Genomic DNA, 10,462 nt, shown 5'->3' on the forward strand with positions numbered 1-10,462 from the left:
ATGTTATTAGTCTAGAATACACTGCTTCAAATGGAAATCAAAAAGAGGGAAACTGAAATGTATTAAGACCCAATAAATGAAACTAACAGTCACCTCTCTTCAACTACATCTTCGTCAGATAGGAACCACAACTTTTAGAATATGATCAGGATTTATTAAACAACTTTTACACTAGCAAGAAAAAGAATATCCCAGTATTATTTCATGTTCTCTGATTTATTCAATACATGGGGCCTTCTAAACACTTTTTTTTTTTTTTCCAATACACCATTTAACAGTAGATTCAGATTCAATCTCTTCCTGGAACATGCCTGAGTACATTTGGAAGAATTTAGTGCAGAGATGCAACAGAAGACTTTGTCAGAGTTTTAAGCCAGTCTTGCTCTCATACTTAGAGATAGATGGCAACATTACTTCATCAGCAGCACTGGCAAAGCTTGAATTCTGAAAGTCTGTATTTCTATCCAACATATCTTCTGAGCCTGTTTTTCCAGAAATAGGATAGATTTTCATGTTCCATCAATTCATGACACATTGGAGCTATCAGGAGAGGGAGGGCTCCATTCACCACAATTTATTACACATACAGAAAACAGTCTGTATATTTTTTTGACAGCTTTAAAACACTCTAAAGAAACTCATAATTTAAAAATGGGTTGGTCCATGTTCTCCAGATTTATGATTCTGTATCAATACAAGTCTTATTCTGGTGGGTTCAGGGTAAGTGAATGGAGCTTCACAGGCAAATCTGCACTGCAATACTTAGTGTTTTATTTGTATATAAACATATATTTTAGATATACATTTATATATAAATATAAACAAAATCAGTCCCTGATTTCACATCAGCATGCTTTGAATTTCAATCAATCCCTTCAGGGCAATTGGAGGTTATGAATAGAGAAGACAAGTTCTGTGCACTGATTTTCAGAGCTGTACTCTATTTAAGCATCCTTTATTTCCTGCCCCTCAATCTGAGTATAAAAACCCTTCCTGGTTTCATGTCAGAGAAAACTCTTGAAAAGAAACCAACAACCATTAAAACATCACAAAAACATTCAACCCCCTGTGAATTATCTATATTAATGTGGATCACATGTCAATACACAGTAATGTCTAGAGAAAAGCTGACAGTATGATGAGAATTGAAAGAATTTAAGTTTAAAAAGAGAAAAATAAAACCACATCAGGAGTATTTTTCACAGAAAATCGGATGTGTTTGGGTTCTTGATACCAGCATAAAAAGATAGAGGTGTGTGGAAGGCAGCAAGAAAGAAATTCTAAGTATCTTCTTAATACCAAGAATTGTCAGCTAAAAGCTTGTAAGTATGATTATTTTTTTCTTTTAAAGAGAGCCAAGGTTGTGATTTTGAGTCAGGAATCATGAAAAGCACTGCCCCTAAGAGCAGAGCTTGATTTCTTGTATATAGCTTGATTTCTCATATAGGGAGGCTGAAGGGGTTGATCACTTAGAAGGAAAGTCTATTCAAGACATTATATACCTTCTCCATGGAGACAAACATCAGTGTTTTGTCCTTTTGAGGCCTGGGTGTACACTCAGAACTCTGTTGTGATGGGTTAGGACAGCACAATGTGTGTTTCACCATCCACTTTTCTGCCCTGTAGCACAGGGGGTTGCACAGAACTCAGCTCTGCCTGCACAGTTCCCTCACGTCACGGTAAAATCCAGTGCTGCAGGCATAGCACGGATGGACTTTGCATCAGTGCCTATAAGTCTGAAGCAGATCAAAAAAGGATTGGATTTTGGATAGAGAGCTGCATTAGCAGTTACTTCCCCTGGCTCAAAGGGTCATAAATTCCTCACCTTTGCCAAAACGTGCAGTTTGTGGAACAAACAGGAAACTTGTGCAGCTCCCCACCATATAGCCCTGCTGATCCTGCCCCCAGGAGGGCAAGAGGGAAGCAAAAACCCACTTAATTGAGGGCTTCCCGACAGCCATGCCTCTAGATAATCCTAATTTCAAATGGTTACGTTATTAATATTCCTATGAATTTACCAATCTGTACAAACCCTTGAAATAATACTGTGTTTCTGTTCCAGACTTCTAGTGAAATGCAGCCAATTCATTTCCCAGTATTATAGAAGCTTGTGAAATGCTCAATTTTTATCACGTGATGATACCTTTCATAAAAGCTTACCAAAACAGCCCCTTAAGAGAGGCTCAAATCTGTGCCTGGTAAAACGGTTTATAATTATTGCTGCACTCATCAAAACCAATCTATTAAGCAAACAAATTACAAACACAGAAGGTTCAGCTCTTATGAAGCTTTCCTTTGTGGTTAGCCCAGCAGAATTGGATGTATTGCAACTCTTCCAAACTGTGAAGGAGAAATTCTTCTCATGAGTGATGTCATGCAGATGATTCTCAGCTGGATATCTTTTGGTTTTCATATTGATATTTGTTGTGCTCAGGGGACATTAGAAGCAGAGCAATGATGGAAAAAAAGGCCACCTCTGCTAATAGTCCCCAACTGCTTTTAAAAAAATGGTTACAGCTCATGTCCATATATACATGTGTGTTTATGTGTGTGTGTGTTTAAATGCATATCTAAATAAAAATATCATGGCTTTGGGCAATCCTTATTGGTTAAAGAGGTGGAGGGAGAAAAGCTCATGAGAAGCCTTTGCTGCAGAAGAAATTGCTCTCACAAAAATTATTTCCCTAGCCTCATCCAAAAGACCCTCAGGAGAACAAACAGGCCCATAAGGAGAAAGTCTGAGAGAACAGAGTTTTACTACCTTCCTCAGCATTTGCCTTTATTCAGGGAGAATGGCTCCCTCCTCCCAATGAAAAGTTTACCCCATCCAGATTTCACGTAACAGTCTCCTTTACATTTTTTTGTGTAAATGGTCAAAATAAGAAGCTGCCTTAATTCCATGAATAAAATGCCCCTTTATTGCAGTGGAAGCAAATAACTTTCCCAGCCATTTTTATCTACAGGACTGAGCAACAACTGCAACACATAAAGGGGAGCTGCAGATCTCTGTGCTTGCAGGTTGCTGAAGCTATTTTCACAACCCAAATGTGGTCTTTGGATTACAGGACAGAAATGGGATCAAGAACTGGGAGTCATTCCCCTGGCTCAGGGAGTTTGCTGTGTCAAATCTCAGCACCACTTTGGGCCTCCCTTGCTTGTATAATCATGTGATGATGTTCACAGGGGTCTTAAGATGAGGGAAGAGACAAGAAAGTTGACTCCATGTTCCAGAAGGCTTGATTTATTATTTTACTATATATATTAAAAACTATACTAAAAGGATAGAAGAAAGGATTTCATCAGAAGGCTAGCTAGCTAAGAATAGAAAAAGGATGAATAACAAAGGTTTGTCTCTGACTGAGATGTTCTGGACAGCTGGACTGGGATTGGCCATTAATTAGAAACAACCAGATGAGACCAATCCCAGATCCACCTGTTGCATTCCACAGCAGCAGATAAGAATTGTTTGCAGTTTGTTCCTGAGGCCTCTCAGCTTCTCAGGAGGGAAAAATCCTAAGGAAAGGGTTTTCCATAAAACATGTTGGTGACATAATCAGGTTTCTAACACTTCATAATTCTCCCCTAATTTCAGAACCACATGTGGATAAAGCCTGATTAAGGCACCTAAAGATCCCCATAGCAAGGCACTCCAAGGAAATACAAACTATACAATCACTTGCCTAATAGTAGCAGAGTCCTCAGCATTTCCTGTGTCACTGATGTCTCTTAGGATGGGATCCCTCAGGTTTTGGAACTCCAAACCTACCTGGAAACTGTGACAACTTTCTAGTGTTAACTTGCCTGATCTCTGCAATGAGGCAGGAAATTATTGGTGCAGACGAACAGAGGCTTGTCACAGGTCACCCTCACAGGATTTGAGCCCAATACGGCCACTAAAGACACAACACAGGTTCCCTGTGCTGCCTGGCTGTGCAGCCTATTGCTGCTGCATATTTGACTTTGTTTCGTGGTTTGGTGGGTGCTTTTTCAAAAACACAACATTTTCTGGTCCTGAGTTTTCTCCAAACTCAAAAGTACTCAGACCTGTTCCACATTGCAAGGCAGGATGTATTCTATTACCACCTGTATGGCAGTTGTCTGGTGTCAAGTGGGCAATTCTCCTTATCTCTCTCCCAAATAAGGAAAGCATAACTACTCTCTAACTTTTGAGGTATACAAAGGCAAATGATCCATGAGTTTCTTCCCAGCACGCATGTACCACTAGAGGAAAAACTCAGTTTGAATGCTCAGATTGGAGGTATTTCAAACCCTTGCTCTACATCTCCCCACCCCTGAGAGAAGCCACACAATGCCATCAAGAGAGAAGGGTCTATTTTCTACAAAATTATCAAAAATTTTTTTAAACCCCACTTCTCAGCTGGTAAGATAGAAAGAAAGGCTGCCTACATTTTTCTGACAGTTTTTAAAAAGGAATTCACAGTTTCGGGTCCCAAAATAACTTTAATCCCATGCACACAAATACTCCAATGCTATGACAACATGGGAGAGCTAGCAAGAGATAAGCAAATTTTGTTTAATACATATTCTCAAGAGAACACATTGCTACATCAAATTTAATACAGCCAGCTCTCCATTTATAAACCATGAGCAAAGCCATGAAGATTAGATTATTTCCCCCCTCCTTTTATTTAAAGCTGAGATTCCCATGGTTCCAGGAGCTCAGATTTCAGCAAAAACAGCAAGCACTGCTAGACTGCCATCCCTGCAATTGGCTTAAGTGCCAAGAAACATGCAGCAATGCAGTCCCAGGCTCCTCTTCCTCTGCTAAGTTCATTTTTGTGCCTGCCTACTGCCTTTTTTAAAAGTTGAATTATTGACCCAAGCCCTGAGGCGGCCACCTGCTACCGGTGCACAAATAGCCATGCTGTTTCCTGGGCACCCACAAATACAACCTCATTTCCTCAACAAGAGAGTGTCAGCCCCATCTTGCAGGAGATGGTAAAGCACCACCAGTTTAAATGACTTGCTCAAGGTCGCAGAACTAAAATTACCAAACTAGAGTTTGAGTCCACTTCATCTATAACCAAGCCCAATGCTGCTGTCAGATGGTATCTCTGGTCTGATATAACTGAAGTTCATGCTTTCTCTAACTACAATCATTTTGGAATGCAGATAAACAGTTACAAAAATATCTAAACCAAGAAAAGATACAACCTTAAAATCTATTGCTTTTGACCAGAAGCATCCATATGAATTTTTCTGCAGTAGGGATCCTACTAGATCCCACCTAATATTGTCACTGGTTGCCACGTGCAATCCCTTTGGCTGGCAGAGCCCATCAGTTTAGCAGTTGATGTAAAGGTGCTGGACATTATTTTCATTATTTCACCTTGTTTCTTTAAATAAAACAATGCTTCTCTTGATACAACTAAGACAGTTCCTCCAGGTAGTACAGGAATAGGTAATGCTCTCTAAATACATTCTTCAGTCTTGGCATGAGATGACTTAACTGTATTTGTTAAAAGAAGGAAAAAAAAAAAATTTAAAAAAAAATAAAGCTGATTCCTTAGTCCGGAAAAAAAAAAAAGCACATGGATTTATTGATGACTATAGACTAAAGTCATATTATTTTCATTGAATTGTAGTATATGATAGTACTAGAAGGAATTACTGTAAAAGGCTCAAATCCTAAATCAAGCCCTGCTTCAAATAAGGCCACTGGCAACATGAAGACACCCTATGAAGATGTGTGGCCCTGATGGATGCACACACAATGGAGAAGGTTTGGCCCTGCAGCAGCAGAGCAGAGGTGACCAGGACTAAAATGCCTACAGGAGTGTAATTGTCAATATCATTACTCAGAACCACTTTGCAAGAGTCTGGCCCATACCGCTGGACAAGAGGAGCCCACCCACTGCTAGAGGTCTTCCCCTAGAGTATAATATTTGGGAAGCAACTCAAATCTTCCACATATTTAATCCCATTGTATTTCAGTGGAGTTTTGTACCTCATTTAGCTTCTGACTAAAGCTCTACTCTTGGCACTAATACTTGAGAGCATATTTATTTTGCTAGAACTGAGGCACAGCTGTATCCCATTGGCTCCAGTGAGCACAATCCACATGAAATTGGAAGCTGTGCTCAGCAGAGTCCCACATGAGCACAGGTTACGTGATGGACAACAGGAAAGTTGAGCTAACACAGAAAAACAGGTGCAGCATTGTATTTGGGCCAATTTTCCTATTTTACAAGTTTTCAAGGGTCCTCAGGATAACTCTCGTTGCTATTGTAAACATTAAGTCCTTGTGATAAAGCAATGAGTTCCAACAGACCTCTCAGCCAAATTTAATGTTTGTATTTTAAATTAACAAGCTGCAGAATAGGTAAAGTCCTTAACTGCATCTGAAAAGCAGTTCTGACATAATACTGAGAAAACACTTCAAAAGTTTTCAGGGCGGGGGGGGTGGGGTGAAGAAATGTGACTGATTTAAAAACCCTTTTATGGTTACTTTTATTGCCATTCTTATTGTAATGGCTAGGCTTGCTCTACTGCCATGAGCCTCAGGCCTCTCTCCCCACCAACTTCAAATAGCAAATTTATTACAGAAATGTGTGGCTTTTGCCAAAAAATAAAGGAAAAGTAGACTCAGACCAGTACTAACTGCAAGCAGCCCTAAATACAGAATGCTCACAGCACAGCCCATTAAAAGCCAGCCCAACAGAGCTAATAAGCAACTATCCAGTTACTGAAAACACCCAATATGATATACTTCCATTACAAAGCTGCAGATTAGTTTCAAATCATCAATGTCACCACATGTGAAAAAAAAAATCCTGATATTTTGCTGTTTACAACAGGTCCCCTCTGTGTGCATCTGGTGGAACCTTTATTAATGGGAGGTAGGGTGGATTTCAAGTCCACAGATCAAAAAGAAAAAGAAATAAATGATGCAGCATGCCAAGGGACAGGCTTCCTTTCAAGCCAGTGACAGCTTGGCTGTCACTTGACAGCCTGGCTTTGGTACCTTGAAGGGTCAGGTATAACGTGAGCCCCTAGCAGCTGGAGAGGACTCCCAGTGCAGAGGATGTTTTTAACCTCTGCTCCATGTTTTTAACGTCGGCTCCATGTTTCCAGCAGAGTGAGGCAGGAGGTGATAAAAATGAGTATGTAATGAGTCACTGTCTTGATGGCTCAAGACAGGCTTGACACTGCCAGGACAGCCATATCAGCCTGAAATTGTGCCAGCTCTATTAGGGATGCCAAACCACATTCCATTCAGTGTCAAAAAAACAGAATAGAGATGGGGTCTGGGCAGCAGCTATGTCAAAAGATAAGAGTGTTCTGTATTCAGCTTTAAATCCAAGCTTTTTTCTTCCCTACCTTGGTGATAATTTGGATCCCAAAAGAACAAGAGAATTTAATGCAATGTCTTATTCTTGTAATTCCTTGTAATTGAAGAAATAAAAGACTAATTCTTTATAACTAATCCTTTCATACTTGCTATACACCAACTAAGAGAAAGCTATTTCTTTCAAGGCCTTCATGTCTGCTATGCCTTGAGTGAGGTTCTCCAGGACTAAACTTGAGACATCTATAAAACAAAATGGAGATTCTGGTGCAGGAGGACAGTATAGGGGGATTACAAAACTACAAGTTAAACAGGAAACAAACCCACAAATTAGGCACTAAACCTGCCAAACAATGAAAACGCACTACAACAAGAGGAGCTTTTTATTGAGAAAAAAAAAAAAAACAAAACATTAAGAGCTGACACTGGGGGTGGTAATGTTTATTATACATTACTATTTTATTGTTAGATTCAACTTTTCCACTAGGCCTAGAGGGGCTTCTTTGCCATCCCATTCCTTCATCTGATCTCTTGTGTTCTGACTTCTCCCTCTAATTCTCTTCATTACACACCTGCCTTGCCACAAAGCCACCTCTGTCTCCCTACTCCGCTACATGATCTTCCTCCACTTACAACTGAACCAGAACATGCAAGTAGTGAGTCAAGAAAAGAAAGCAGCACTAAGCTCCTGGCTGCAGAGAGGAAAAAAAGACCCACATGGGGAATAAAAATCCACCAACACCATCAATTGATTATTTTTTCCAGCTATTCATTAACACAGGCATATATTTAGTCTACTAATATCACACAGGCTCCACACATAAGCAGAAAATGTAATTCTTTCTAGTTTCAGATTGGCATGAGACTTAAGTTGTGCAGCCTGCATAAAACCACAGAAATAACAATCCCATGACAACAGTTTAAGGACCTAGAAAGCCTCCTGTGGTGTTAGATCACAGCACAAGCTCAAGCCATTAGAAATACCAGAGGAAGAAGTTGGACTGCCTCCTGGTACTGTTTATTTGTAAAATTAATTGCTGTCCCAGCCTCAAAAGGTAATGAGGATGTTTGCAATCATGATGCTGGAGAGCAGAAACCCCTCATTCCCTGCTTTGATTCTGGAGGAAAGTACAGTTGCCTAAAACATGCCTAGTCCAGTTAATCGCACCATCTTGATCATGTCTTCACTATCCCACTGTGTCAGCCCCCATCCAACAACAAACTACACACTCTACAGGGTGCTTTGAGGTTTAGTAGTAACATAGACTATTCAGGCCATTCCCCAAGTTTAAAAAGCCACCCAATAACTCCCCCTTGTCAGTGTATTAGATGGATGTGCTGCCAAACACTCAGTTATATCAGGACCCCAGAGTCCTGTACCTAGAAATCAATCTGGACCCAAACTACTTTCTCATAAAATTATCTTCTCTTATCTTTACCCCTATGATACTGGAAAGCACAGCCTGTTGTTCCTCCATTCCTTTGTGCTTTCACAAACTTCTTTTGCAATCATTTCTACTAGCAGGTGGCCCAGGGCAACCACTAAGTGTCAGATACACCATTCATCCCTGGAGAAGGCACTTAGGAAAGACTGAATCCCACGTCTAGTGGGGCAACAACCCTGTGGGTCTGGTCAGAGCCTTCCAAACAGATAGGCACAAGCACCAAGAGACATTGCACAGACGTGAAGTCTCATGGCTGCTGGCAGGATTTCCAGCCAAGCTCTCCCAAAAGGATGCCCACCCCAGCTCAGCATGCTCTGCTCCAGAGGATATCATCCTCTGCAACCCATCCTCAACTTATCCCTCGCTGCTGCAGCAACATGAAATGGTGCTTGACCTCTGTAGATTAAGAGAAGCAGATTCAGGTGGAGAGAGAAAGGAGTTTTAATGTAGTGTTTTAATGCAGTGAACACACTGTGTGGACTCTTCTTCCCTGCAGAAGAGGCTCATACTAACTGTGGTTTCTGAAATAGCCCCATCAAAATCAGCACACAGTACTGCAGAGAACTCTGATAACACTTCCATATCCATTCACACAGCAAGAAAAATGGGGAGAAAGGAGAGAAGCTATTTTACAGGATGTGAAAATGGAGCCTGTAGCAGTGACGTACTGCAGAATTTGTTATTTGCTCTGTAGATATATTTCATGTGATGCCTCTGACCCATGAAAATAGTTTAACTGGGAACATTCCAAACTAATTTTTACAGTTATTTTTTTGCCCTCAGGACTGAAATATAAAAGAAACCAGACAATTTTCACAGATGAAATAAAAAGGCCACTATTAAACAGCTTTATAGTAACTACAGTGTGCTGGAATCATACATATATGCTGGGTCATACATACATTAAATAACACTGCTGCCTTCCACTTGTCACAGCCCTAAAGTGATAAAGATAAACCAGAAGAAGTTATCCCAGCAATTGAACAGTGTGTTTACATACTGCACCGGGCATTTTGTGAGGTTTAGGGAAGAAATACCATTTAAATAAGCACATATACATTTTGCATATACATAGCACAGCACCTTTCTCTACCTGCTAAACCATTTCTATTTTATCTTCGCAGCCTGAAGGAGCCCAGTGCTAATTTAAAAGCTGCATCCTGCAGAAAGAGTGATTGTTTGCTCTGTGATTGCCATCTTGTGGTCAAGGAAAACTGTCCTGCTCCATGTTTACTGCTCCCAAGCAAATCCATCATGGAAGAGGCAACCTTTTGGCTACTCCTTGAGCTTTAAGGGATAATTTAGAGCTCTGGTTGACAAAAAGACAGGTTGTGGTGTCGTTGTTAACAGCTCAGCCAAACCCCCAGCCCTGTGCACTTAAATATTGGTGGGAAAGGATGAAGGTGAGCAGCTCCCAGGTGCTCCATGGCTGCAGCACAGCAGGAGCAGCAGTTGACAATGCTTTCTTAAGAGCATGGAAACTGTCTCTAGTAGTTGTCATTATTGAGATTGTTAAATCACCATTTGATGACTAATTAAATACAGCTGAGGTCACACAGCAAATCATTACAATAAACGAATTCAGCAATTCTGGCAATAAATATTTCATCCTTATTTGACCCCACCTGAGAAAGTGTGCATATGTTGGTTTAAGTGGAATTTACCATGTCTTGATCGAACAAACACCAAATACTATTTTTGATGAGTA

The sequence above is a fragment of the Serinus canaria genome, chromosome 18 (genome assembly GCF_022539315.1).
Source record: "Serinus canaria isolate serCan28SL12 chromosome 18, serCan2020, whole genome shotgun sequence".
Lineage (NCBI taxonomy): Eukaryota > Metazoa > Chordata > Aves > Passeriformes > Fringillidae > Serinus > Serinus canaria.